We start from the raw sequence: 24,311 nt of genomic DNA, 5'->3' as shown, positions 1-24,311 counted from the left end.
GATTTCACAACAGGAAATATATTTGTTTTTCCATGGGGCTTTCTAAATTGGTGATTTGCAGCTCTGTTGGAAATATTAACTCTTCTCGCAATGGCTTAACAACTACATCACTAGCATATAATAGAAAGGTTTTTATAGGTCATGGTAGATTACCTTTCTGTCAAACAGCCTCAACTATGGATGAAGAATCAAAACAACTGTCCTTTATTCTCTTATAGGGGGCACTGATCTGACTCTGGCCATATACCATCTGGTTCTAGAAACCCATTTTTTTCGCCCTCTGGTTCATTTAATCCATCTTTCCCATTTATATTTCTCCTTGGTTCTACTTTACAGTCCTTGGTTCTTTCTCTTTCTTTTCTTATTTTCTTTTATGAGAATTTGGTTAAACGACAGCATTTGATACCCTGAAGATACTGAGTTTCAACACAAACATAAAAACACATTACTCATGGATAAAATCTTGCTGACCTTTTTTTTTCCCATTTCTGAAGAGGGAAAGTTTGATAGGAAAAACATTTGCCCTTTTAAAGTCCCACTCTTATTGATCTGGGTTGCAAAATATAGGAAGCAAATGTTAATTTCTGTGGAAACAGTGATGTATTTATATATTTTCTCTATTAAAATGTTATCTTACTGTGCCCCACAGAGAAGAAGATACATTCTTTGTAGAAATGTCATCTCCATGATGTCTGCAACTTGCCTTGGAGCCTTCCAAAGGAGGTGGACAGGTAGACAATGTTTTTAATATGTGATTTAAAGATGAACCGTTGTTAAAAATCTCCCCCCAGAGTCATTTCAAGGGTAAGAAGAGGGAAAACAAACTTTCAAATAGATTTTACCAAGTAGAGGTCAGGGTAGGATCTGTTCTGTCTGAAGATGCTCATTACATATTTTAGAAAATCCAGAAGTCACTCACCCATTTTTTAAAAAAAGATACAGTAACAATATCCTATTGCTTCATATTTAGTTTGTGAAGTGCAGTCTGAAAACCAGTTATGTGCATTTGATGAAAAGCTGTACTTCCAACTATTTATTATGGAAAATTTTAAATATATAGCAAAGTTGAAATAATTTTATAGTGAATACTCATATGCCTATCACATACATGCTATGATTAATGTTTTTCTTTATTATGTATTTACCTATCTATCCATCTCTCTATCTTTCCATCAATCCATCTAATGTTTTTGATACATTTCAAAGTCAATTACAGATTTCAGTACACTTTCCCCCAAATACTACTTCACTATTGAGTTGTAAGATCATCTTACACATCCTGGATGCCAGTCTCTGTTATGTATATATCTATATCTATATCTATATATATCTCATGAATATTTTCTCCAATCTGTGGCTTTCCCTTTCATTTTCTAATGGTGTCTTTAAAAGTGCAGAAATTTAAAATTTTGATGTAGTTATAATTTTTTCTTTTATAATTATCAAAATGCTATTTTTAAAATTCTGCGGTAACATGGTTTTTTTGGTTTTTTGGTTTTTTGGGTGTTTTTTTTGCGGTATGTGGGCCTCTCATTGTTGTGGCCTCTCCCGTTGCGAAGCACAGGCTCCGGACGTGCAGGCTCAGCAGCCATGGCTCACGGGCCCAGCCGCTCCGCGGCATGTGGGATCTTCCCAGACCGGGGCACGAACCCGTGTCCCCTGCATCGGCAGGCGGACTCTCAACCGCTGCGCCACCAGGGAAGCCCCGTGGTTTTAATTATAAATTGAAAAGCAGATAGTATGGGTATGTGATTTTGTATCTCATGCAGAATTTGGCAGTCTGGTAGCTTGGAAGTCTTTTCTATTTGTACTATTATTGCATGTATGAATTTATTTACGATAAATATACTTATGTGATACACAGAGAATATTTAAATTGTCAGGATTTGCTATTTCCCCATAACCTTTCTCCTCTCAATACTCTGAAGACTTGAAATGTTTACTTTCTTAATTGGTACAAGACCTTTGTTGAGGTGGGGGGTGGACGGGAGAGAGATATAAAGAATGTAAAGAATACAAATAATAGCCCAGGCTATTCTCTATGAGGAAGAATGAAAGAGGGCAGAGGGGTAAGAAGGATAGGGAACAATAAAGGAAGGGTGAGGACAGGAGAGAAGAGGTCAAAGGAAAGAGCAGTCACTATCAGGAATGGGATTTAGGAAAGGGAGTGTGTAACAAATCGTTCGGAATCCTAGCTGTGTGCTGCCTCCATCTTTAAAACAAATCAACATGATCTTCAGTGCTTTCTGGAGGTTGGTTTCTGTTTGTGTGCATTATCATACCTAAGCTGTGATATATTTGACATCCTAAATTTTCATGGAGTTTACTTCCCACTCTTTGACATCTATGTATCTTACTGACACAACTTGAGTACTTCCTACTTTTTCTCATGTCCAATCACCATAAACTCATCAATACAATGGACTATCATAATGCTTTTGTGATATCCAGATGACTAATCTCCCTATGGACTATAATATTATAGACATCAGGAGACTTGGCATAGCACTCAAGTAAGACAAAGTTTGAGTGTACTTCTGTCTCTGTCAGATAGAAGTGAACTGCTCCATTATCTTTGCTGTTTGATGTGGAGACAACTATTCGCCAGATCAATAGCTGTATATCAGGAGTTAGAGATGTTTTGATTTGTTCCAGGAGAAAAAGGCCCATAAAATCCAGCAGCTTTGATTAGAATTAGTACCTCATTATCTTATGATAATCAACAATCATTATCCATGACTTATTTGCCTTTTTTACAGGCCAAACAGACTATTTAAATGGGGCAGGTGATGGAGATTACCATCTGCATGGTTATTTTAGTCTCTGCAAATTCCCCAGATATGTGCTATTGCTATTTTTTGGTATTGTTTTCATGTAGGGACAGTTCCAGGAGCTTCCACTTGGCCCTTCCTATGTATTTTTTTCCAGTTGTGGCAAAATATGCATGACATAAAAGTTACCATCTTAACCATGTTTAGGTGTACCATTTAGTGGCATTAAGTACATTCACGTTGTTGTGCAACCATCATTACCACTCATCTCCAGGACTTTTTTTTATCTTCCCAAACTGAAACTCTGTACCCATTAAACAACACCTCTCCATTCATCACTGCACCCAGACCCTGGCAATCACCATTCTATTATCTGTCTATATAAATTTGACTACTCTAGTACCTCATATGACTGGAATCACAGTATTTGTGTTTTCGGTTCTGGCTTATTTCATTTAGCATAATGTCTTCAAAGTCCATCCGTATCGTAGTGTGTGTCAGAATTTTTTACCTTTTAAGGGTCATTAATATTCCATTGTATGTATATACTACATTTTGTTGTTCCATTCCTCTGTTGATGGACATTTAGGTTGTTTCCATCTTTTGGCTATTGTGAGTAATGCTGCTAAGAACATGAAATTACAAACATCTGTTCAAATCCCTGCTTTTAATTCCTTTGGATATATACTCTGAAGTAGAATAGCTAGATCGTATGGTAATTCTGTTTAATTTTTTGAGGAACTGCAATGGAGAAGGGTTCAGATTTCTACACATCCATGCCAATACTTGTTATTTATTATTGTTTTTAATAATAGCTATCCTAATGGATGTCAGGCAGTAGCAGTTCTTAATAGCACTTACCTGGGTTGAGAGTTCTGTCTTTTTCCAAGTATGTGTACTCCAAAAATACATTCAGATATGGGGAAATGTAGTGTAAGTCACTGCACAGGATTTCTAGTGAGGTGAACTTGTGTCAAAATTCCAATTATCACATGGCTTCCATAAGCCCTATTATGACCTGAAGACCACAGTGATGTTTTGGAACCTCAGGTGTGTAAATTTATCTTAATAATCTCTGAAAAATTCTGAGTTTTCCACTTTTCTTTCTAAACATTCCCCCTGGAAAATTGTAAACCCCTTTGAGGTAGACCTGGAGAAAAAAAAAAAATCACACTCTACACTTTTGACAGTGTTGCGGCAAAGTTTCTGAAGCTATTGTAGCCACCTGATCTCTGGTTTAGCTCTGGGCGAGGCTGTAATTTTCATTCCTGGAAAATCAATGCAGGTTTCTACTCATTGTGCTTGAATTTTATTTTCATTTATACAGTTCAAGCCTGCTCATCAGTGTAATTCCCAGTGTAAATGTGATTTAATCTGTTACTGCTGGAAATCACTTTGGGTCAAAATACTGCCACTCTGCCCTGCTGACCTTTATGATAATTGCACTCACCTTGTTTCTCATATTAAATGCTACCACTTAACCTCTGCTACTCTGTAACCCCATATTCCTGTTAAAAGCACAGGGGCCATTTCATTGGTGCTATCCCGCATTGTCATCTTTAGCCCACAGAAGACAGATGCCACAGAGGTTTTCAAGGATGCTTGTATTTGTCTCATCAAAGAATGTCTTGAAGAAGAATGTTATCGGGGACCTCTGTGGGGGCATAAATGTGGGATAGTTGAGTGGGTTTTACATAATTAATCCACTCCAACATTCTCATTTTAAGTACATGGATTCCTTTGTCTACATTCCGTCAGATAAATTATGGCATCTTGCCCTCTTTGAATGTTGCTGACTATTGAATCTATGTTTCAGTCAGCCAAACAAGCCAAAGATTAGAGTCAATTCCATCAGCTAGAGCTAATACTTTGAATCTCAGGTAAGTTCTTCATAATAAATTCAACCCCTTCCAACTTCATATTCCATCTTCCTCAGTCTAACACTTATAAAACATATGCCAGGGCTTCCCTGGTGGCGCAGTGGTTGAGAGTCCACCTGCCGATGCAGGGGACACGGGTTCGTGCCCTGGTTCGGGAGGATCCCACATGCCGCGGAGCAGCTGGGCCCGTGAGCCATGGCTGCTGAGCCTGCGCGTCCAGAGCCTGTGCTCTGCAACAGGAGAAGCCACAACAGTGAGAGGCCCGCATACCACAAAAAAAAAAAAAAAAAAAGCAAACAAAAAAAACATACGCCACACACACATTCTACAGGTTTCTGCTGATACACATTAGCAGGATATAGCATTCCTTTTTATGTATATGCTAACTCCTACCAGGGTGGACATTATACTTGCCTCCTGGGCCCTGGTGGAATCTGACTGTAGTTATAGGTTAGGATGCAGTAAGTGCTGATGTGGGTGGGTCTTGAGAAAAGTAGAAATTTCCTTGAAAACTAACCTATTTAAATGAGGTCTTTAGAGATGTGTTAAGCAAGGGAAGGTTAGTTTCCTCAAATGGGGAGGAAGAAGGGTGGCTTCCATTGGTGAGGAAACCACAGGAAGATTGGGGTTAAAAATTTTCATATTGGGCTTCCCTGGTGGCGCAGTGGTTGGGAATCTGCCTGCCGATGCAGGGGACGCAGGTTCGTGCCCCGGTCCGGGAAGATCCCACATGCCGCGGAGCGGTTGGACCCGTGAGCCATGGCCGCTGAGCCTGCGCGTCCGGAGCCTGTGCTCTGCAGCGGGAGAGGCCACAACAGTGAGAGGCCCGTGTACCGCAAAAAAAAAAAAAAAAAAAAAAAATTTCATATTAATCTGAGTCTGCTTACCTGAACTTACCCTAAATACTCAATATATCCTTATCTTAATACCCAACTCTTCCTGATCAATGTCCTGATATTAATCTGTGAGACTTAGCACAGATGTACATTGAACTTGCATTTTAATTCTGCAACCCACACTTTTAGATTTGAAACTTGATCCTCAGCCATGTCTGCTGTATGGCTATAAGACATGAGAAAATTTTAAGGCCCTCAGTGTGGCTCTCTGTGTCTTCCCATGCCTCGATCTGAGAGTTTAAACACCTATCACCTTTTAACATTAAGTTTAAACATTTTCATTTTGTAAGCTCTCTGGTGCCATAAGAAGCAGCTAATGGTCCCCGTAGTGCTTGTAGTTATTACTGCCATAATAGACAAAATCAGCTGCCACTTGACATGTAAAAGTATTGTCTTCAATTGGCAATATGTTCAAAGCAAATATTGCTGGCAATTTATTGCTGGTAATTTCTTTATTGCTTCCACTACTCGAAAGAAGCACTTGTCTTTGCATTGGCAATGGAGTCACTAGTACATTCAAGCTCAAAACCTCATTCCAGAGTCCCATCTTGAGCATCTTTTTCCTGGGATTACTCATGCAGGACAGGAAATCTGCTTCAGGAAGTTTAGAAAGTAGTTTTTAATAAAAGGAGCTTGTTTCAAAAGTTATAAAAGCTGGAGTCAAATGAAATAGGAAAGCAACCTAGAGTTTGGAAAGACTGAATCCCCTAAGCAGAACTGTAATGAATGTAGAGACTGCTGGTGGGTGCTGGGAACATGGAGGGAGAAGCCCTTGAGCAGGAGGAATTGGACGCATGAGGGAGACGAAGCCTCAGTTGTATGTACAACTCAAAGAAAGAGGTCGTTCTGGGTTCTCCCCTATCCCCTTCTTCCAAACTCTCACCAGTCCTTCCTTTACTCAAAATTAACTGGAAGCTAGTTGTCAGTGAATCCTGGGAAACCGAGATTTCAGGAGTCAGTCCTCTAAAATAAAAATCAGAGCTGGAAAAAGAGAAATAGTCTTTAAAAATTATTAACACAAATATGCCATCCCTTTTCAATAACTTCTCACATTCCAGTTCACTTGTTCAAATACCCCACCACTATGATAGTACTTTGAAGCAGGTCTGTTTACTCCCTTGCTCTCTCCTGATACTGCCTTTGTATCTCTCCTTACTCTCTTACATTCCGATGTCCATTATCTAATAGTGTGTTTGTCCCTACCCCGTTCCAGTGTCTTTTAATTATGCTGGACCAACCCAAACCATTGCTTTCTCTTTTCTTGATCTCCAGCTTTCAAAGTCTTCCCAAGTAAAGTGTATAATAGTTTAGATTGTTTCCTTTATAAATTCATGATCACTAACCTAAAAGATCCTTTAATATTGCCCTTTAATTCTGCTACATTAATCTGGACCCATCATTTCCCACTCTCTACAGTGCGTTCTCTCTCTCTGCACTATTCTTTTTTTTTAAACATCTTTATTGGAGTGTAATTGCTTTACAATGTTGTGTTAGTTTCTGCTGTATAACAAAGTGATTCAGCTATTGCACTGTTCTTAAATGGCCATGTCCCCACCATTTGCTATAATAGCAGGAGATAATCTCTTTTAATTCACAGAAAAGAAAAGAAAAGACATTAGGAGAACTTTCCTCTTAATGAATATAATAGAATTACTACATCTGCTCCCATCTTTGTCTCCTTTGGTAATTTAACAGAACAGAAGCTCTATTCCTACTAAACCCAATTCCCTTACTCGTGATTTGGATTGTGTCACCTTCCACTCTCTAAGGATCCTTATTTTGTTCAATACCTTCTCTAATCTGGATCTTTTCCACTATCTTTTTTAAACATTCTAAAATCTTCCAAATTGGGAAAAATAATAAAGAAGAGTAAAGCAAAAAAGAAAAGCAAAACCAAACTCACCTTTCTCCACCTGACTTCTGTTACTAATTACCACACTATCTCTTCTTCAAAGGCACAGTTTTTAAAATAATTCTTGAAAATGTTTTTCTATATCTTGGCAATTGTGAATAATGCTTCAGTGAACATGAGAGTGCAATCCTTTTGAGATCCTGATTTCAGTTCCCTTATACATATATATATACACACACACATGCATATATATACATAAATCCATTCAGAGGTAGGATTGCTAAATCATATGATAGTTCTATTTTTAATTTTTCGAGAAGCCTCCATACTGTTTTCCATAGTGACTATATACCATTTTGTATTCCCACCAACAGTGTACAAGAAATCCAATTTCTCCATATTCTCCCCAGTACTTGTTACCTTTATATTTTTGAAACTAAGCATCCTAACAGGTGTGAGGTGATATCTCTTCGTGATTTTGATTTGCATTGCCCTGATGATTAGCGATGCTGAGTACCTTTTCATATACATTTTGGCCGTTCATATGTGTTCTTCGGAAAAATGTATATTCAAGTTCTTTGCCCATTTCTTGATCGAGTTATTTGGTTTATTTGCTACTTAGTTGTGGGAATTCCTTATAAATTTTGGATATTTACCCCTTACCAGATATATGATTTGCAAATATTTTCTCCCATTCCATTGGTTACCTTTCCATTCTGCTGGTTGTTTCCTTTGCTGTGCAGGAGCTTTTTATTTTGATGTAGTTCTGCTTGTCTATTTTTGCTTCTGTGGTCTGTGCTTTTGGTGTCATAGCCAATAAATCGTTGCCAAGATCAATGTCAAGAAGCTTTTCCCAAAATGTCCATCGACAGAGGCATGGTTCAAAAAATGTAGTATATATTTACAACGGAATATTTTCAACTTTAAAAGAAGAAGGAAGGGGCCTCCCTGGTGGCGCAGTGGTTAAGAGTCCGCCTGCCGATGCAGGGGATACGGGTTCGTGCCCCGGTCTGGGAGGATCCCATATGCCGCGGAGCGGCTGGGCCCGTGAGCCATGGCTGCTGGGCCTGCGCATCCGGAGCCTGTGCTCCACAACGGGAGAGGCCACAACAGTGAGAGGCCCACATACCGCAAAAAGAAAAAAAAAAAAAAAGAAGAAGGAGGTTCTACCATTGTGGCAACAGGGATGAGCCTGGAGGACAATACGCTGAGTAAATAAGCCAGTCACAGAAGGACAAATACTGCATAATTCCATTTATATGAGGTATCTAAAATAATCAGACTTCCTGGAAGCAGAGAATAGAATGTTGGTTGCCAGGGGCTGGGGAAAGGGAGAAATGGGGAGCTGTTGTTCAACAGGTATGAATTTTCAGCTATACAAGATGAATAAATTCGATAAATCTGCTGTACAAAGAGTGTCTGTAGTTAACAATAGTATTAAGCACTTAAAATTAGTTAAGAGGGTCGATTTCATGTTAAGTGTTCTTACCACACACAGAAAAAATGGGACACAAGGAAGCTTTTGGAGGGGACAGATATGTCTATTACCTTGATTGTGTTAATTGTCTCATGGGTTTATGCATATGTCCAAACTCATCAAATAGTGTACATTAAACATGTGCCATTTTTTGTGCATCAGCTGTACCTCCATAAAGCTGTTTATAAATGTTTATCTATATTTGATATCTTCACTTTATTACTTCCTTCTCATGCTTCAACCCACTCCCAAATTACTCCAATAAAAAGTTACTTCATAACTTATTTCCAAATCCATGGATGCGATGTAAAAATTTTATCTCCCAGTTACTTGACCTGTAAGTAGGATTAGCTTCTGTCTTTGAGACTTGGTTTTCCTTGACCCAAAAACTCCTCTGGTTTTCCTCTAATCTCTGTGGCAGTTCATTCTCTATCTTCTTTGCAGGTACATATCCTTCTCCTCACACATTAAATGTTGAAATTCTTCAAAATTCGGTTCTAGGCCATTATGTCCTCTCACTCTAGAACTCGTAATATGATTTCACAGAAACACACAGCTTCAGTTACCAACTCCATAAAGTTTGGACATTTGTGTACCTGAGACCTCTAATCTGAATTCTGTAAATCCAGTTGCCTATTTAACATCTAAATCTGTTCATTAAAAATATACATAAAGGGCCTCCCTGGTGGCGCAAGTGGTTAAGAGTCCGCCTGCCGATGCAGGGGATGCGGGTTCGTGCCCCGGTCTGGGAGGATCCCATATGCCGCGGAGCGGCTGGGCCCGTGAGCCATGGCCGCTGGGCCTGCGCATCCGGAGCCTGTGCTCCGCAACGGGAGAGGCCACATCAGTGAGAGGCCCACATACCGCAAAAAGGAAAAAAAAAAAAAAAAAATATATATATATATATATACATAAAGCTAAATACTCATGGTCTCCCTAAACTGCCGAATCTCTCCTCCTTCATTTTCATTTGTCTTAGCGTGTAGTGACACCATTCACCCAGTTGTATAAACCAGGCACCTAACAATAATCCTTGAGTTCAACCTCTCACATCAGCCACTATATCCTATCCATTATCAGTCTTATCCATTTTACCTCCTAGATACTTCCTTAATCTATCTAATGTTCTCTATCTACTCATCATTGTAAGTGGTAAATTAATGCATGAATATAAATTTCCCTGATTGCTTTGCTTGGTACCTATAGTTTTTATGGCATAAAAATTTATATAAAAAAACCCCGTTCACCTTCCCAATATCTTCCCTTCTGTTCCTCCATCCTCCTGTCCCCATGTCAAGCAAGTATACAGGACTCCCTAGAAACCTCTTCCTCAGGAAATATGCCATTTCTAAGCATCCAGGTGTGAAGGAGGAGATTACAAGGCAGTTGGAGGATTAAAAGCCAGTGAGTACAACAAGCACTGCCTGACACTACCTTGTTACTGGATAGAGCCTTGGAGCTGCACCAACTCATTAGAGGGATGTAGTTGAGAGAGATATAGGGAAGGCATATAATACGCATGGTGTATCTATCTCATGAAATATTTCAGCATCCCAAACATTATACAGGACCATTTATAAATGGGACATGAAGGTACGGGTGTCGCGGTCTCAGAAGACCAGAAGGACCTCCACAACACTTTCATGTTACAGGGTTTTTATACCACTGTGGTTGTATAAGGTACATCTAATAATGGCTGAGTCTAAATTCTCTACCTGCTCAGTTATTTAAAGAATTAAATTCATTTAAATCAAGGGAAGAAACAGTAGGTTTATAGCAGCTCATAACTGCTTGCTTTTAAAAAATTTTTTATTTATTATTTTTGGCTGTGTGTTGGGTCTTCGTTGCTGCACGTGAGCTTTCTCTAGTTGCGGAGAGTGGGGGCTACTCTTCGTTGCAGTGTGCGGGCTTCTCATTGCGGTGGCTTCTCGTTGCGGAGCATGGGCTCTAGGTGCGCAGGCTTCAGTAGTTGTGGCGCATGGGCTCTAGAGCGCAGGCTCAATAGTTGTGGCACACGGACTCTAGATTGCAGGCTCAGTAGTTGTGGCGCATGGGCTTAGTTGCTACGCGGCATGTGGGATCTTCCGGAACCAGGGCTGGAACCCGTGTCCCCTGCATTGGCAGGTGGATTCTTAACCACTGCGCCACCAGGGAAGCCCCTTAACTGCTTACTTTATGTAGAAAAGCTGTCACCAGTATATGGCAAGAACTTTCCTTGTATAATTTTCACTAACTGGTATAATACACCTTCTACAAGAAAACTGAAAAAGAATGAATTAGGGAGCAAAACATTTTTTATCCTTTGAGCCATTCTGTTTTTAAGGGTTCTTGTAAGTTCCGATGTTTTATCTCTGGGAGAAAGAAAAAAAATTTTTTAATTGGAAATTTAGAGATTTTTTTTTAAACCTAAAATGAAAGATCTTGGTAGTAATTGAGTGTATAGTATTGTGTCATATGCTTTATCATTCAATTTATAGAACTAATTGCCCATGGGTTCCTATGATAAGGGAGGAAAAATAACGGTTTTAGTCCCATTATAGATATTGCATGATAAAAGGGGAATGATGACCATCTCCATTTCCAAAGGGAGAACAGGAATTCAAAACATGCTATGCCATAAAACGTTTAATTCAGCATTTTAAAATATTTTGAGCATTTTGAACTCAGTGTTTCTGTAGCTTCTAAAAAAGTATAATGTATATACATAATTTCCACACATTTAAAATGAGTTGTTAAATTGTTAAGACCTGACTTCTTTCTCACAATTAAGGTATGGTAGTCAGACCTGAGAATAGCCTCCAGAGGGCGACCAAGTTTCATCCCTGCAAACAACTGCATCAAAATTTAACATTGCTTCCAACAAAAGCAAGGACTTTCTAAAGTTAAAATTGGAAAAGCCAGTGATAATAGTTAATCCTTGAAAAAATACCATGACCCAAAGTCTGAATAGCTCTGCAAATATTGGTTGTTTAAGAAGGAGACCACCGATAATTTGATGGTTTAGGAGAGCAAGGGCCTTTGAATCTAGACAAATCTCACAAAGCTACTAGATCAGCAGAACTTGTCATCAGTTCACGCATGCTCTAATTTTCCTGCTCACTGAAGTCTACCTATTCTAAGCACCTTGTACTAGCAGGGTTTGGCTCTTGCATTTCAACAGACGTAAGGCCTTAAACTCAAGGGTCAGCTCTACAATTGGTTGATATATTACTTTGTAAACAGAGTTTCATCTACGGAATGGGATAAATATCTTCCTTATGTCTCATTGTTTTGTGAGTATTAAATTAGATAAATATATGAAAACACTTGACACAATGACTGGTAGGTCAACTTACTTTCTGCCCATTTCTTTTGCCCTTTCTTTTTTTCTCCTTAAATTGAGAAAGATAGGATCTTATTATGTCATTCACTTCAATGTTTCAGTGCTATATCACTCTTCGGTTACTTTTCCCCAAAGTATATTTTTAAAAATCTCACAGAAATAAAGTAGTGATTAAGTTTAAAAAATTATTTCTCAATCCCTAGACAGAAGTATATCTAATAAAAGTAGGTTTGTTAATCCTTGACTGATAATGACTAGAAAATAAAGAAGTATTTCTAATTGGGCAATCCATCCAATTGGCTCTCACCGTGTACCAATGGATTATTTTTTTTCTACGTGTTTCATCTTTATTAAAGCTACAACACAGAGAACATTAGTTGAGTTTACCTTGTAACTGCCCTTTCTCATCATTCCTGACCTGTATCTAACTAGCAGACAATTACTTTTGATTCTTCTGATAAAGTTTCTAAAGCATTGCTTTTCTTTACTCCTATAGATCATGCCTTTATAAAATAACCTTCCTGAAGGTAATGCTAATTTTAACTACTGATCAAGATGGCCTTAATGTTTCCCTCAGTTTGGCTAAACTTCAGACAGGTTTTTTCTTTACCATAGGCCCTTAACCTCCCTTTTCTGAAAACATTCACTTTAAGAAACTTGAAATTGTAAATTCTTTCTCTGCCCCTTTGAGATGTAAATTTTCTCCTAGTCACTTGATAATTTTCCAACCCAGAAATGTCTTTCTCAAGGACCTGGGAGTCAGCTCTTTGAAATATAACCTTCAAGAAAGGTACTGCCCCTAGTTCCCAGTCTCTGTGGGGAGTATAGGAGCCTAACTTTGATAAGAGCCAAAGCAAACAGAGATGGTCTAATTATATTGACCAACCTCTTCCCCAGCATCCTCTACTATTTTTCCTACAGCTCATCCTGGCATCTAAAAACTTCCGTGCCTTTTGTTTCAGCAGAACGGAGTTCAGTCTCTCTCCCCTATTACAGAATCATCTTGAGTAAAGTACTCCTTGCCTGTTTAACCATCTGGTGCAATTTTTCTTTGACATCACTCCATCACATACTCCAAACTGCCTACCACTTTCAGATTAATCTTATAAAACTTTGTATATGTGCTGCTGAAGTGAGCACAATCTTTATAGAACTTTGACTCACTCCCTATTTCCTGTGGCATGAAGCCCACCATTCAAACTTCTCCACAGTCTTATACCTTCCAAACTCATTAGTGTTATCTTCCAATTCCTGAATTCTCTCCTCCAATAATATTAGTACATTTTCTTCCTAAACGTGGCTAATATTTCCCCATTTTGAGATTTCATGTCTATTCTAATTTTTTTAATACTTGGAAATTTTATTATACTGTATTTGCCTATAACAAATAAAATAGAAATTGTTTCAAATCTTAGCAAATAAATTTAGTACAGGGTATTAAGAACACCAGTGATGAAACTTCTGAGAAGTAAAGAAGGGCCACCTAGATAATGGAGTGATTAGTAGGAACAGGAATTTACTTTTACCCCTATGCTGGAAAGGCAAAGTTAAGGAGAGGGTTGTAAAGGAGTCCAGGGCCAGGTTAAATGATCATCAATGGCAGACCATACCAGTTCTGTCTCATTGGAGTTGGAGCCGTGGAAGTTACACAGTTGCTGCTGGAGAATCTTCACAAAGTAGAGGAAGAAAGGGAGAAATCTCGTAGCTTATCCCTAAACTCCCATATACCATCAGTTGCTTCTTTTTGGCTGTGCCTGATCAGAAGTAAGCTGCCTGTATGAGTCTGCTATCATGTGATACAAAACAGATTCAAGAAGGAACAATGACTACATTCAAGAAAAAGCAGTCCAAAAGTAGTATTTTTGCTTGAATGTTGCGCAACAGTCTGTTTTCTGTATTTTTTCTAACTTTATTGAGATGTAATTGACATACGGCATTGTGTAAGTTTAAGGTGTACAACTTGTTGGTATGTTACATGTTGTGAAATGATTACCACAGCGGAGCTAGTTAACACAACTCCATTACCTCACATAAATACCATTTCTTTTTTTCCATGAGAACATTTAAGATCTACTCTCTTAGCAACTTTAAAGTATATAATACAGTTCTGTTAACTGCAATCACCATGCTGTAGATTAGATTCCCAGAAATTCATCTGCTAACTGGATATTTTACCCTTTGGTCAACATCTCCCCATTTCCTCCAACCCCAACCCCTGGCAACAACCATTCTATTCTGTTTCTCAGGGTTTGGCTGTTTTAGAGTCTACAATTTAGTTATATCATACAGTATTTATTTTTCTCTCTCTCACTTATTTCACTCATCATAATGCCCCAAGGATCCATAAATGTTGCAAGTGGCAGGATTTTCTTCTTTTTCATGGCTGAATAATATTCCATCTATGTACATACCACATCTTCTATATCCATTTATCCATGTATGGACACTTTGGTTGTTTCCATTTCTTGGCAATTGTGAATAATGCTGCAATGAACGTGCAAGTGCAGATATCTCTTTGAAATAGTGATTTCATTTTCTTTGGATATATATATACCCAAAGCAGGATTGCTAATATATGCTAGTTTTCTTTTTAATTTTTTGAGGAGACTCCATATTGTTTACCATAGCGGCTGTACCAATTTACATGCCCACCAACAGTGCACAAGGGTTTCCTCTTCTGCATCCTTGTCAACATTTGTTACCTCTTAGTCTCTTTGAGGTGATATCTTGTTGTAGTTTTGATTTGCATTTCCCTGGTGATTAGTGATGTAGATCATCTTTTCATGAACCTGTTTGTGATTTGGATGTCTTCATTGGAAAAAATTTTATTCAGTTCTTCTGCCCAAGTTTTAATTGAATTGTTTGAAAATCTATCTATATCTATATCTATATCTATATATATATATCTATATATATATATATATATATAGCCATTTTATGAGTTCCTTATATATTTTGGATATTAACACCTTATCACATACATGATTTGCAAATATTTTCTCCCATTCTGTAGCTTGCCCTTTCATTTTGTTGATTGTTTATTTTTCTGTGTAGAAGCTTTTTAGGTTGATGCCGTTATATAACAAGTTGTATAACAAGTTGTATATAACAGGTTATATAACAAGTTGTATTTCTCTTGGTGATTTTAAGATTCCCTTGTTATCTTTAACGTTGACATTTTAATTTTGATATTTCTTGGTATGGATCTCTTTAGGTTGATCTGCTTTGGAGCTCTCTGGGCTTCCTGTATCTGGATGTCTGTTTCTTTCCCCAGGTTAGGAAAAGTTTTCAGATATTATTTCTATGAATGTTTTCTGCCCCCTTTTCTCTTCTCCTTCTGGAGTCCCTATAAGGTGAATGTTATTCCATTTGATGTGCCATAAATCCCTTAAGCTATATTCATTATTTTCATTCTTTTTTCTTCCTTATTCTCTGATTGGATGAGTTCCTCTGACCTGTCTTTGAGTTCACCTATTCTTTCTTGTGCTTCATCTACTATATTTCTAAGTTGAGTTATTGCATTCTCCAGCTCTGTGACTTCTATTTGGACCTTTCTTATATCTTCTGTTTCTTCGTTGAAGTTCTCACTGTTTTCATCCATTTTCTTCTGAGTTCAGTGAGCATTTTTATGACCATAACTTTGAACTCTTTATCAAGTAAATTACTTATGTTCATTTCATTAAGATTTTTTCCTGAGGTTTTATTTTGTTCTTTTTTTGGAGTATAGTCCTCTCTTTCTTCATTTTGCTTGACTCTCTGTGTTGGTTTCTATGCATTAAGTGAAATAGCCACATCTCCCAGTCTTGAAGAGCTGTGTGACAGATGAACCTTGTCATTTAACCCTGTCTACTCTTGGTTGCCTTTCAAACCTTTGTGATTGTCTAAGCAGTTTATTTTTAATAGACATGGCACACCATCCCAGCAGTTGAGGGTGTGCCAAGACAAATAAGCATCCCAAAGGGGAGGATCTCAGGCAGCACCTAGATTCAGGTTGATAGGAAGCCAGAAAATTTGGTAACAGCTTTTAAAGAATGCAAACATATTCAGTCTTGTGAGATTGCAAGTGTAAGCCCTGCTGGGCCCCAGAAGCAAGCAACCTGAAGGTGTTCCCTGGGGAGCAGTCACAAGAAAACAGTGCTTCAGATAAGTGTACAAGCTCCATTCTGGGAGATACCAGTGAACTGTAGTAAGGCACAGTGAGGGTGGAAAGATGGTACCCCCAGGCTACCTTCCCTGAGAGCACATCCGTAGCCTCTAGATGTGTGCTGAACCTGAAGCCTGCTCTTAAGTCTTGTCCCTACTAGCAAATAGGCCTTTTTCATGTAAAGGCTGGGGCTGTGTCTCAGTCTAATTTGTAATGGTACATCCTGGGGTGGTATCCTGCAAAGAACTGTCTCTCCAATTGTTACAGTCCCATGGGACCCAGAAAAGAAATCCCTGCTGGCCTCCAGAGCCAGGTGATCAAGGAGCATCCCCTGAGTGGAGGCCACAAAAACGGGATCTCCCGTCTTGGAGATTCTGGCTCTCTGGAGCACATCAGAAGGAAAGTGTGAAGATGATGCTTACTGGCTGGAGTGAGGCGGTGGGAAGAGTGCAAAGATGACACCATTTGAATAAAGGGAAAGAGGGAAAAGAAAAAAAGAAAAAGAAGAAGGAAAAAATATATACATAGCAAGACAGAGGAAGAGCAGGGAAGAAGGAGCCAGATGGCTGGAGCACAAAGTTGTCACCTGCAGGAAAGGAAAAAGGGGAAAAAAGATGGCACCTTTCAGTTTTATCAAGGCAGAGAGAGCGCAGGAAGATGGCACCCGCCAGCCTCTGTCCCTGGGGAGTATTCCAGCAGGCCCCTGTTTCTCAGATTAATGCTTTAAAATTGGGAAGTGAATCTCTTTCACAAAAAGTCAGAGTGCTTTTCAAAGGGCTGCTTCTGCACTTGGCCCTCGGGCAGGTGAGTCTGTGCACAGGCCCTTTAAGAGCTGTTCCTCAGTTCACCACAGTCCTGTGGGTCTCATGGGATGTGCCTTGTTGGTCTTCAAAGTCACATGTTTTGGCGGTCTATCTCTCAGGTGCCAGCCTTAAAATTTGGAGTGCCCAATGTGGGGTCCAAACCCTTCACCTCTCAGGAAGAAGCTCCAGGTTTTGAGTTCCTTCCTAATTGTGTGTCTCCACACCAAGGATGGGGTTTATGGCAAAATTGTGTCTCAGCCTTTCCTACCTGTTCTGATGTGGTTTCCCTCTGGTTTTCCTGCTGTGAAGGGGTTGCTCCACCATCTTTTAGTTTTCTTCAGAGGAAATTTTTCCATATGTAGCTGTAGATTTGGTGTGTTTGTGGGAGGAGGTGGGTTCAGGATCTTCGTCTGTTGCCATCTTGAACTGGAACCTATTTAATATGTTTTAAATTTTGGTTTTCAATCGTTCAGTTTGTTACTAGTATATGGAAATATGATCAATGTTGTGTATTAATGTTTATGTATTGATTTTATATTCTGAGATCCTGCTAAAGCAAGTTATTATAATTTATTATGAGTCTACTTATACATTCCTTGGAATTTTCTATGTAGACAATTATGTCATCTGTAAATAATGACAGTTATATTTCTTCTTTTCTAATATGTATGCCTCTTTTTTTCCTTTTCTTGCTGTACTACACTAACTAGAATCTAAAGTGCTAAGTTGAAAACTAAGATAAGAGTGGACATTCTAACCTTGTTTTTGAACTCAGGGAAAAGCATTCATTCTTTCACCATTTCATGTGATGTTAGAAGTAGGTTTTTTGTAGATGTTCTTTATTAGGTTGAGGTAGTGACCTTCTATTCCTAGTTTTCTGAGCATTTTTAATGTGAAGGGGTGTTGAATTTCATTAAATGCCTGTTCTGTATTAATTGGTGTGACAGTATGTGTTTCTTCTTTAGACTCAATATGGTAGATTACATTGATGATTTTTTACCATTGAACAAGGCTTGCATCCCTGGAATAAATTCCACCTGGTCATAGTCTATTATTCATGTGGATTCTGATGGTAGGTATTCTTGTGGATTTCTTCTAGTAGGGTAAATTATGGTTCCTCAAAAACGTCCGTGTTTAACCCCTCCTATAACAATATGTGAATGTTACCTTGTATGGAAAAATGGACTTTGCAGCTGTGACTAAGTAAAAAATCTTGAGATGAAGAGATGATCATAAATTTTTGGGGTGGGCTATATATAAACACAAAGAGCTGTATAGGAGGGCCACAGGAAGAGTCAGAGTTGGAGAGACCATGTGATGAGGGGAGCAGAGATTAAAGTGATGCACTTTGAAGATGGAAGAAGGGACTAATTCCAAGGAATGCAGGCAGCTTCTAGAAGACAGAAAGGGAAAGGAAACAGATTCTCCTGTAGGGCTTCAAAAGGAACAAGCCCTGAGACACCTTGACTACTATCAGACTACTAAGCTGCAAAAACTTTCTTTCACAAAGGGTCAGGGAGGGCTGGGAGCACATATGTGCTGCCCACCTGGACAGAGAAGGACCTGTGAGGCTGACCTACAGATTCTGTGGAGGTGGAGAGACATGAGCCCCTTTCTTCTCCAGGCTCTTTGCAGGGTCCAGCAGAGAGTCAGGCCACCTGTGAAAGCCTGCGGCCCCAGTATTGCATGCTGGTGGTGTAGGGGTCATGTTCAGGGAGTCTCTGTTGTCCTAACACCTGCCTGGGTCCTGGGGAAGGAATCAGAACTCAGAAGCAGGAGAAGAGCCTTTGGCCAGCAGGGAAGGGGGGTGAGGCCCAGGGCAGGTCCATAAAAGGTCAGAGCATCTCAGTGCTTTAGGAGGAAGGGGCTTCAGAGGTGGGCCAGCACAGGCTGTGACAGAGGCTAAGCAGACTGGGAGGGGAGGCACTTCTGGGAGACAGCAGGGGTCTACTCCCTGCCCCTCGTTGTTTGCTCCTCTCACTCTAATGAGCGGGTCATTTCCCCTGCTCTGATGATTCGAAGTCTCTGCCGGCACCCACAGGACGGTGACTGAGGCCTCCACACTCCTCAGCATGGATCCCAGCTCCCACTCAGATCTGGGGCCACAGACACCTCTCCCACCCCCTGCTGCCCCTGTGAGCAAGCTGTTCTTGTGAAACGTGGTCATAGTTTGTTAGGAGGATCTGTTTTCTATGGGGATACAAACCAGTGTTGATACCAATACACACACATGTCCAGCCATGGGTGGAAAGGGAAGGGACAGTAGTTCTGGGGTGTCTTTGCAGACCCGTAGGCCCCTAACGCCAGTCCCCACAGCCACAGCCAGATGGGTCCTCCTCCCTCAGTTGAACGAGATGCTGCTGCACAGAAATCCCACAAGTTCCACAAAGGGGCCCAACTGTCCTTTCCCTTATACACACCTTTAACGGGTGCCCCATGAATTTCCCCACACCCATTCCCCTTGTAGCACCCTCATTAGGATTAAGAGGTAGCGGCCTCCACCACTCTCCACATTGCAATAATCCCAGTGGGACTAGAGGATGCTCCCGCTACGATGAGGCAGACAGTCCTGTCCCCATGGCCAAGATTTTTCCTCTCTGGTCAGGCCACCCACACAGGAAACCCTGGATGAGCGGAGGGTCATCCCAGCGCCGTCGCCTGGCCACTTCAGGGAAGCAGAGAGAAGCTCCATAATGACAAGGGCTGTCTCCAGGCTCCATCCTAGAAACTGGTGAGTGTCCAGAGGGCGGAAAGGCACAAAAGCAGCTCTGCCTCCCCAGAAGGTTCAGGGATGCAGCAGATGGTACAGGTGCCCCAGAAGGGCCCTAGCCAAGCAGGCGTTAGAGAAGGGCATGATGAGGGGGTCCCTGGGGCAAGTGAGAGCTGTGCGTTCCCAGGAGCAGCCTGAGGAGTCCTTGTCTATGTGGAGGAAAGGTGTGGCCACCTGTAGATCCAGAGCTCCTGTGACCTCCCTCATCCTTCCTTCCTCTCAGGATCGCTCTCTGTGGAGCAGCTCAACACCAACAAGATGACAGTGGCCTGAGAGCATTTCCCACGAAAACGATCTTTGTTCACAATTTACATACATCACTCCAAAGGTCCTCCTCCCACCCACACCTGGCCACACCCACCTCCCCCACCTCCCTAACCCCCCACAATCCCGCTCCCCCTCCCCACCCTGGTGGTCCTGCCCACCCTCCCTTCCCCGCACATCATCCAGGATCAGCACTGGGAGGAGGAGGAGCCCTAGGCTCCCCTGGAGGGCTGGCCCAGCTGTTCCCTACTGGCTGCAGTGCTGCTTCTTCCTCCACCCACGCTTCTCTGTGACAAACGGGTCACGTTTTCTCTTTCTGGTCTGTGAGGGGTGAGCCAGACCCAGAGCCAAGGCTGGCCTCCCAGAGACGCCGAGGCCAGCCCCGGGGATGGGCAGCTTCTCAGCAGCGGCTGGGCGTCCACACAGAGCCCACTTCCTCGACTTGGGAGCGGCTGGTGGAGCTGGGCTGAGGCCTCTTCTCTGAGAGGAGGGGGCCTAAGGAGCACTCTGGGCCCCCCAACCTCCAGGGGAGGCCAGGCCTGAGGCATGCACAGGACTCTGGGACAGCCAGAAAGGCAGCAGGCTCTGCAGAGAGCCAGAGAGGAAGGCCAGGCTGGAGAGCTCCTCCTCGTCCTCACTGGACCCGTCCCTGGGCCCTCGGGCCTCCCGAACAGGAGAGGCCTCTCTGAGAAGAGATGCATCCCTGGGTCCCAGGAGAGGGCCAGTGCGCCTTTGATCCTGGGGAGGGGAGGGCCGTCCGGCCCGGAATGGAGAGACCTCCTGATGTCCTCGACAGGGAACAAAGACTTTGGGCCTACACAGGTCAGTGTCTGTTTGGATGAGCCTATGAAGAGCCTCAGAATCAATCTCTGGTGGGCAGGCTTCATCACTGACCCCTAGATGGGGGTCTTGGTCGTGCCTGTGGGCACCTTGGCTGGCGTCAGACTCAGAAGGACCTGAGCGCATTCCGGGTGCACTGTTGACTCGGGGCTGCCCGCACACCGTCGTCCTCTTTCAAGGCCAGGAGTCGTTTCTGCACCAGCTGGTAGGAGGGAGGAGGACAGTGACGACTCCACACACACGTGTGAGAGGAGGAGCACTGGGCAGTGGGACAATGGCCCTGGGGGGGAGGAGGGGACGGGCGACCCCAGGACTCGAATCCAAATACAGACACTGTGGCAGTCCTGCCATCCTCCTGCACCTGATTCCCAGCTTTGTGTCTTTCCCACCCCTCCCGGATGCCCATCCTCTCCTTCCTTTCACCCTGCACTGCACCCACCCCAAAACGGGCCCTTCCCCATGCCAGGCGTCCCAGGCAGGGGAGGGATGGACAGTGCTATGTGGCCCTCCTGTTCTGGGGCCCTACCTCTCCCCTGTTCACTGGGGTCCCTCCGTGCCCTGGTCTTCCTGGGTGTCTCTTGTGTCCCCTGTTCTACCGGGGATCCCTCCCTCCTCTGGCTCCCCTGGGTCATCTGGGTTCCCCTGTTCCCTGGATCACCTGGGTTCCCCCTCCCGTGGGGTCCCCTGGCTCCCTGAGTGTCCCTCTCCCTCCCCTGACTCACTTCTTCGGGGGTGAGCCCTTCCTCCTGCTCCAGCTCCTTCTCCAGGGCCAAGAGATCCAGCTGTGGGTCTGGGGAAAGCAAATATGCCAGGAATCCAGGGTGAATGACTGCCTCCACCTAGAACAGAAAGAAGAGGCTGTGAGCATCCTTGGCCAGGAGTGGCCTGTGAGGCAAGAAGACCAGGAGGGAAAGTGAAAAGCAGAGACCCACCCCACTCTCCTCCACAAGGCAGGGATGGTCAGCACACACACACACACACACACACGCACACGCACACATGCACATACACAGTCACACACAAAAGAGCACATATACAGAGGCACAAACACAGACACAAAGGCATACACACAGATAGACACAAACATATACACACAAACATCTGCGTAAACCTCCCCTAACACCAGGCTCAGGAACAAGGAGCTGAGCTTAAGTCCCAACGGCCTGAGCAGAACCCAGATCTTGGGTGCTGAGTGTTCCATGCCCTGGCATCTTGTAGACCCCAGTCTCCGGGCCTAGCCTACTTTGGTGACAAAGTCCTCCTGGGAACACAGCTTGTCAATGTAGTTTAAGAGATCCGGGTCCGAGTAGGTGCCGTCCTCTTCCTGCTGCATCTCATTTCCGTCCTCTCCCCTTTCTCCATCTGAGTCGCCTGTGGCTGAGTGGACGGGCCCCACCAGCGCCTCCATGATGTCCATATACTCCCTCACAGCCTCAGGTGGAATCTCCTCGGGTGCCTTGGGCTCCGGGGGTCGCTGGGACCTGTGTGGCTTCGGGTGGGAGGGCTGGGCGCTGGGGCCGGACATCCTGGGAGCACAGGCTGAGGCAGAGCAGGAGGAAGGGAAGGAAGGTGAGGGGCTCCCGGTCCACCTCCTGACCACCGAGCGCACGCTGGTGAGGGCATTGTTGGGGGACATTGATGTGGGTGTGGGGGTTCAGGGCCACCTGAAACCTCATGCACAGTTGGAGGGGGGAGGTAAGGGGGGCATCTAAGAGAGTCACATGTAAGGAAGTGGGGAACCTCCAATTTTCCAGGGGTGTCCCCATCAAGCCCACTTCTTAGGCAGACTTGGTGTGCAGTCCTTTGACAGGGAGGTGTGAGAGAAGTTACAAAACTGACCAAGTCAATACCCCGTAGTGACAAAGGGCATCTGACACCCCACCCCCGCACCCCCCGCCTCGGTGGCTGTTTTGCTTGAAAGACCAGTGCCCCTGTCTTGAAGGAAAATGATCCACATGGGAACAGTGGCCAACCCTAGGCCCCTGTTACCTGTGCGTTCAACTCCAGTGGGAACCTGGGTGGCTGGCTGAAGGCCCACTTTCGGGGCTGGGGGCCCCCGAGGATCCAGCTTCGGTGGGGCTGGAGGAGGCAGGCCCTGCGTGCAGTGCATCCACTGCAACTGCTGAATCTGCATCTCCTCCTCGGCCTCAAATTCCGTGAACCTGGGGGGTGACGGAGGCACAGGCCACCCTGAGAAAATGGCCTGGGTTCTGGAGCCCAACAAAGGCAGCCAAGAATGAGGGATTGGGAGAGGATGTGCCTTGGCGCTGTCAAGGCCCTGCAAGGTGCTGTCCACAGCAGAGAGCTGCTCCTGGAACTGATACAAGATCTGGGACCCTTCCTGCCTCACCAGCACTGGAGAGCATTCAACAGCATAGAGCCAGGTCGCTGCATTGAACCAGGTCAACGGGACACGTGGCTGACCCAGGGGGCACCCTCCTCATGCCCCCCATCCAGAGCCACATGAAGGGCTGACAGCCAGAGTCTGGAACAGGCATGTGTTCCCCACAGGGGTCCTTGCCCGAATCCAGGACCCTGGGTTGGGACTGAGAGTCCTGGAACATAGACCTGGAGACAGGGCTCAGGACAAGCTGGACGATGTGGATGCTGAGCTTAGAGGACAGGCCTTCCTTTCCTCTGAGAGGCGCTTGTTTGTTTGGTTTTGTTTCTTAAACCAAGGGGATTACCGTGGAGCAAACACTGGAAGGGCCAGAGACCTTTGGGCTGACGACAGCTGGCTTCCCCAGCCCCTTCAGGGATGCCAGGGTACCCACTCAGGCCACTTTTCATGAGGAGAGGGGGTCCCAAATCTGTCAGTGGCCGCCGTCAGCCACCATTAAGGAAGCAGCAGGCTGGCGGGTGGAGCTCTTTCCCCGGCCCAGCCCATATGGCCGGAGTTGGACCCCTACTGGACTCACAGCTTCACCCTGCCCCGTCCTGAGACCTTCATGTCAGGGGAGGGCAGAGCTCCTGGTGGAGGAAGGACAGAAGACCCAAACTCTCAAGGTGAGGGAGGGGTTTCTGGAGGACTGTAGGGCCTCTGGGCTGCGGGGTCCCTGTTCCGAGCGACAGCCCTTCTCCTTTGTCCTCTCTGATGAGCACCCCCACGGCCAGACCCTGCCCTCACCCACTCGCCTCACCCTCCACGCAGCCCCTGGGCCCAGGACGCTGACTCACTTTTGCGCCATCTCGTAGTAGATCATCCGGTCAGAGTTGCTAATGTGCTGCCATTCCTGCACGGCCCTGCACAGTCCCTCCTCCAGCTTCATGGTCGGCTTCAGGTGGGCCAGGG

General features: G+C 43.5%; 1 long non-coding RNA gene and 1 pseudogene across 1 annotated transcript; one reads left to right on the top strand and one right to left on the bottom strand.

Annotated features, from left to right (window-relative positions):
• The first annotated feature begins 648 nt into the window (after window positions 1-648).
• LOC132484438 (uncharacterized) lies at window positions 649-20,346 on the top strand. The gene is made up of 3 exons (XR_009531197.1): window positions 649-731; window positions 19,751-19,876; window positions 20,139-20,346. It is a non-coding gene; the product is annotated as an uncharacterized LOC132484438 (long non-coding RNA).
• A 79-nt stretch (window positions 20,347-20,425) lies between these two features.
• LOC132476306 (NUT family member 2G-like) lies at window positions 20,426-24,288 on the bottom strand (annotated as a pseudogene).
• Window positions 24,289-24,311: the final 23 nt, after the last annotated feature.

The sequence above is a fragment of the Mesoplodon densirostris genome, chromosome 2 (genome assembly GCF_025265405.1).
Source record: "Mesoplodon densirostris isolate mMesDen1 chromosome 2, mMesDen1 primary haplotype, whole genome shotgun sequence".
Taxonomy (NCBI): Eukaryota; Metazoa; Chordata; class Mammalia; order Artiodactyla; family Ziphiidae; genus Mesoplodon; species Mesoplodon densirostris.
This window is presented reverse-complemented; position numbering and strand designations above follow the sequence as displayed.